Source organism: Crocodylus siamensis, chromosome 2, assembly GCF_052110815.1.
Source record: "Crocodylus siamensis isolate JL-2025a chromosome 2, ASM5211081v1, whole genome shotgun sequence".
Classification (NCBI taxonomy): domain Eukaryota; kingdom Metazoa; phylum Chordata; order Crocodylia; family Crocodylidae; genus Crocodylus; species Crocodylus siamensis.
In genome coordinates this window covers 155353149-155358990 of record NC_143396.1, presented here as the reverse complement: position 1 = coordinate 155358990, position 5842 = coordinate 155353149, and positions in this window count along the sequence as shown.

Here is a 5842-nt window from a genome sequence, read left to right as displayed (position 1 = left end):
CTATATTACTCATCTATAATTGATCAAGTACAAAACTATGGGGTATTTTTGATGAAAACAGGGTATCAGGCCTTGGTTCAGGAACAATCCCCCATTTATAACATTGTTTCTTATGAGAAAATTGGTTCCGAGTTACAACATTTTGAGTTAAGACGTGGTTTTCAGGAAACAATTGTGTCGTAAGTCTGAGGACTGCCTGTGCTTTTTATTTTCATTTAACCACTGACAGAAAATAAGCAGATGGTTAGCACTCCCATCAGAGACTTGACCCCATGAATTTGACATACCATGCTCTAACCATTTAACATTGGCTGTAGGTGGAGAGGGCCTGCTCTCCACCTCACTGTATTTTTTTCAGAAAGGACTAACCTGACTTAGAGAGCCATTCAGGGCTGGAAATCCTGAGTGGAAGAAAAAACATCCCTCCAGCCTGGGGTTAGGCAACTACATCCCTGAAATGGATAGGCCTACAACAACTTTCAATGTGCTTGCAGTTGTGGATTTTTTTCTTCAGTGCCTAACCCTTCTTAGGCATTATACAGGCAGCATTGGCATCCTACATAAAGAGACCACTAACTGACCTGGCACCTAAGAGTTGGACATTACAATGTTTACCCTATTGTTGATCTACCTCCTTTTCCACCTCAGGAAAATTCTTTGATGATGATAATTAACCAAGGTTACTGGTGACTGATGTATTTTATCCATAGAGTTTGCCAAGATCTGAACGCATTAAGTACACCCATTGCTGACAGTTTATTTATGCTGTAATAGGAGGTGTGAATGCAACCCATACCTGAGCTCAGTTTAATTTAGTTAGCTTGAGAACCACAAGGCTCAGTGGCATGGGCTTGGTAATAAAACTGGTGTGTGGGTAAGGCTTCAGAGGAGAATAAGTAAGTGGTGGTGCCAGCCTGAAACTAGGGCAGGAGGATCTGGACACCTAGACTCTATAGTTCATAGTTCTTTGTTTTGTATTTATCAAATTCTCTGTGTGGAATAATTGAGAAGTTCAGCAATCAAACCTTACCTAGTGAGAGTGTCACAAAAAAAGAAAAAGGATCACTCTGCACCTTTTCAGAGAGGAAGGGGAAAGCTCTTGCTCAGAACACCTCAAAAAGCAGCCTTTAGTCTCCTTCTCCTAAGAGGACTCTCTGCAGCCAGCCTTAGTGTGGCTTCACAAGGGGCAAGCCTCTGGCTTTCAGCCCTGGCTCTTTTTAGTCCCTAGCTCCCCCTGGGAGCTCTTTCTTTTCAGACAGCTCCTGGGAAGGGTGTTTTCTTCTTTAAAACAGGATTATCCACGTGCCATTGTCCCAAGCAGCACAGCAGACACTGCTTCAAAACAAACAGTCTTTATCGTGCCATTCCAGTTTCCTCTGTCCTCACTTGGACTTTACTCTTTCTGCCCTGGGACCTTTTATCTGTCAGCCCTGGGACCTACTTTCCTGGTCCTGCAGAGCTTCTTGCAATAAAACAGTTACAAAACTGTAATCTTTACCTGAGGACAACACTGACCCAATTCAATGAAACATTGAGTCATGGGGAACCAATCGGGGGAAGTCTCTGCCTCTTGCTGTCAGGCCTAGACTAGAATCTGCCCATGGGGTGAAAAGGGCATCTAGATGACCTACCTTGGGAATTATTTCCAGCCAAGCACCAGAAAACCTGGGATCCTTGAAAGACTCTTTCTCCCTGAAATTCCTGGAAGTCCCTTTCCAGGAATATCTTGGTCACCTTTGATACCAGGAACACCTGGGATTCCATCATAACTGAGTTTACCTTTCTCTCCACTGGCACTGGCAGGACCTTGTAGGCTAGGGTGGACTTCCTGTCCCTTTATGCCTGGGATGCCATGCAAGCCAAGCAGTCCTGCATCTCCCTTAGGGCCAGGGATAGCACCTGGGCCCTGTGGGCCTGATAACCCTTTGGGACCTGGGAGCCCCACTCTAGGTTCACCTTTTTGACCTGGCAAATCTGGTGTACTTAGTAAACCACCCAAGCCAGCACAACCTGGGGTCCCTGGCTGACCAGCTGGGCCAGGATGATTTGGGAAACCTTTAGAATCAGGAGGCCCAGACAGTCTTATTATGGGCTTCCTAGTAGCACCTTTTCCATTCAGTAGCTCAGGTCTCCCCAGTATAGCAGGATTCCCCTTATCACCTTGGACTCCAGGGAAACGAAATAGTTCTGAGAGAGCATCTAGCCCTGGAAGACCAGGCAGAGAAATGGCTCACCCCGATTTACCCTTTGTCTCATAATATTAATTGAGACCCCTGGGTCCTTGCTGGCCAGGGTAACCCAGAACCCTGATGATGCCCAAAATCCAGAAACTCTCACTGGGTCCATATCAGGATTCCTGAAGGTCCTCAGTATTGCCAGCTCCAGCACAAATTCCATCTGGCACTGGTGATCCTTGTACTTCATCTTGAGCTGAAGCTCCTCCATCTGACACTTCTGTTTCTCCAACATGAATTGCTGCTGCTCCAGCCCAGTGTTAGTGGAAGAGGGTTGTGATGACACCCAGCTGCTGCTCCAGCTGCTTCAATGATCATCACTAATGCTGCCTACCTCCTGTACCTGAAAATCAAGCTGCTGTCCTGTGGTTGGGTCTAGAACTGATTCAGAGGCTTGACTGCTGTGTTCCAGGAGTGTGATTAGCTGTGCTTTCTTGGCCCTTCCAAAGGTTAGATCTCTCTTCTAGCAAGTGTTTATATGCTGAATCCTCAGCCATAGCTTTGGGTAGGTGCTTTGGTATCCCACCTTTCTTGCCACCTGTCATGGAAAGGAAAAAAGGAAAGGATCAACCTGCCCCTTTCAGAGAGGAAAGGGAAAGCGCTTCCTTAGAACTCCCCCAAGCAGCAGCTTGATTCGGTCTCCCTCTCCTGAGAGGACCCTCTGGAACCAGCCTGAACATGGCTTCACAAGGGACAAACCTTTGGTTTTGAGAGCGTGGCTCTTCTCAGTCCCTGGCTTCCCCAGTGATCCATAGCATTCCCACCTTGGGGAGCTCCTTCTTTTCAGTCAGCTCCTGGGAAGGAGGGGAGATGTTTTTTTCTTTAAAAGACGAGGGTTATCAGAGTGCCATTGTCCCAAGCAGCACACCGGATGCTCCTTCAAAACAAACAGTTTTTATTGTGCCATTCCAATTCCCCCTGTCCTCACTTGGAGAACTCGAATTGCCCTGAAACCATTCCTTTTCACCTTGTCAGCCCTGGGACCTTCTCTTTCCATCCACCCTAGGACCTTCTTTCCCTGTCTCTCAGAGCTTCACTTCTGCTCAGGCAGTCAGCCCCACCTGCAACAGAACAGTTACAAAACTGTAGTCTTAACCTAGGGAAAACACTAACCCAATACAATTAAACATTAAGTCATGAGGATCCAATCTGGGCAGTCTCTGTGGCGTGCTGTCAGGCCTATAGGTGAAATGGTCAGATGACCTGCTTAGGGAACTATTTGCAAGCATTATTTACAGTAAAGCCTGCTCACACTGAGCACCCCAAAGTGCTCCCCACTGGAACGGCAGGCTAGAATCCAGTTCACCTAGCCTTTTTGGTCACAAAGAGTGATTTCTAGATATAAACCTGGAACCTCCAGTGAGTTTTTTTCTTCTCTTATTGTGTTGCCACTTGCTCTGCAAAATCACCAAGGTATGCTACAGGCATACCTATTACTAAATGATCATGTTGATGATTTTTAGTTGCTAATTTTTTTTCTCTTGTTTTTTATTTAATCTGGCTGTTGAAGAAGCTGCTGTGTTGCATTTTATATTCAGTGTACTTCAGTTCAAGGAAACTTGATCTCTTAACACTTCACATTGGATGGTATCAGAAAAATTGAGTCAGTCTAACTGTATTTTTAACCATTTACACTTGTTTGGGTCATCAATTTACCCTGTCATCACTTGGCATTGTGACAACTTCCAGTTCAGGAAAAGTTGCATGCAGTGACTGGTTAAAGAAGCATAGGTTTGGATTTGAAATGGAAGTGGTAAGTGAGAAAAACTGTTAAATTAATCTGAAAGTCTAAGGAGCTTCATGCTCCTGAGCAAAAGTCCTTTTGAATCCTGTGCGAATTGGTTTGCTTTAAAATGAAGCAAGCAAGCAAATGGGGTTCTGCCAGCAACTGTCCAGCAGCTTCTTAATGGCCAAGTAAAAATGATGGATTCTCTATTGGGACTGTGATGGTTTTGAAATAGTTTGATTCTGTATGTGATTCTAGGTACATGACAAGGTTTAAAATAAATACTAGCATAAGCAAATGTAAATCCAGATTTTTGAAGAATATATGGATCTCTGAAGAAATCAAATATTTAATTTATTACATATTTAACATCAGTTAAAGGTCAATGTCTTGCTATGGAAACACTATACAGTTTTGTGACTTTAATATAGCAGAAGCAAATCTGAAACCAACACTAGGGCTGGAAGGCTGTGTATATCTGGAACCACTGAAACCTGAGACAAGCATTAATGTACATGAAAAAGATATTATGGTAACACATACTCATGTGTTTGCTGACTTTATATGTCTCTTTAACATTGCTGGGCAAATAGCTTTATTTTCACTTCAGTGAATTAAAATCCAATTGAGTAATCGTGCTTTAGATTTAAGGATGAATTGATAATGTAATTTGTATAAGTTAAATGTGAATACTGTAACAATTTAAAGGGCAAAATGGCACGGATATTTTGAAACGTGGGATACTCTGAAGAATGTGACCATGTAAAAATACCTCTTGCCCTGTGTATGCACTCAGCCACACCACTAAAACCCATGGATAAATATAAGGTTTTCTTACTTTCACTCTTCTTAATCCTATGGAGCCAATGAAGCTAGAAGACAGCAAGCTGAATGCTATTTCTTCTTGCCTGTTCTCACAGGACCCTTAATTTAGATCCTAATGCATGTGTGCAGAGGTGCAACCAGCAATTTTGGTGCTCTAGAGAGCTGAGGGAGGTGCCAAACACTGGGGTGCCACTGGCACCTCCTCTACATCAGCAATCAGGACTAGTGCCCTGCTTGCCCTGCCCTATGGCTGGTGAGTAGTCCTGTTGGCTTCAGCGGAACCATTCATTTAAGCTGTACTTCTGAAATGCCAGTTTTGTCTCTTGCTGATCTAAACCAGTGGTCTCCAAACTTTTTTGATCGCACACCCCTATCAGTAATTTTTGAGCACGCACCCCCAATATATGTATATTTATATAGAGAGAAATAGAAGTTCTAATATTTTCTTTCTGCACCCCAATGGATTGTCTTACACACCCCACTTTGGAGACCACCAGTCTAAACTCCATGAACAGCATCTTATCTGCCCTTAACTACAGTTCCAGTGAAGACAAAAGAACTGTAAAATTATAGCTGAAAATAGCATTTACCTTGTCCCGTGTTTATTAGTAATGATTCTACACAAATCAGAAACAATAGTTTGACTTTCAGATCCCCAAATGGCTTAGCAGTGGCCACAATTTTTTTTTTAACTCCAAGCTGGTCAAGCTTGGGGTGAGACAAAAAATACAGAACCTCTAATTTACTCAGACTAGAATCACATTGCAAAAATGACAGAGCTAGAATATATATATATGTGTATGTTAGTGATATATATATATAGTGATGTTTCATTTTAATCGTAGAAAAATGCAGATTTCGGGTTACTGTTTTTAACCGAAAGGGGGGGGGGAAGTTATCCAGTATCCCTGTATTAAAACGAGGGCTCTACCCTTCTCGGGGCAGCCCGAGTCGCCTCTGTGGCGCTGGAGCTCGATGCCGACCCCGCCCCTGCTGCACATGCGAAACTCCACCCCCGCGCCAGGAGCAACGGAGCAACACATCTACGCATGCGCCG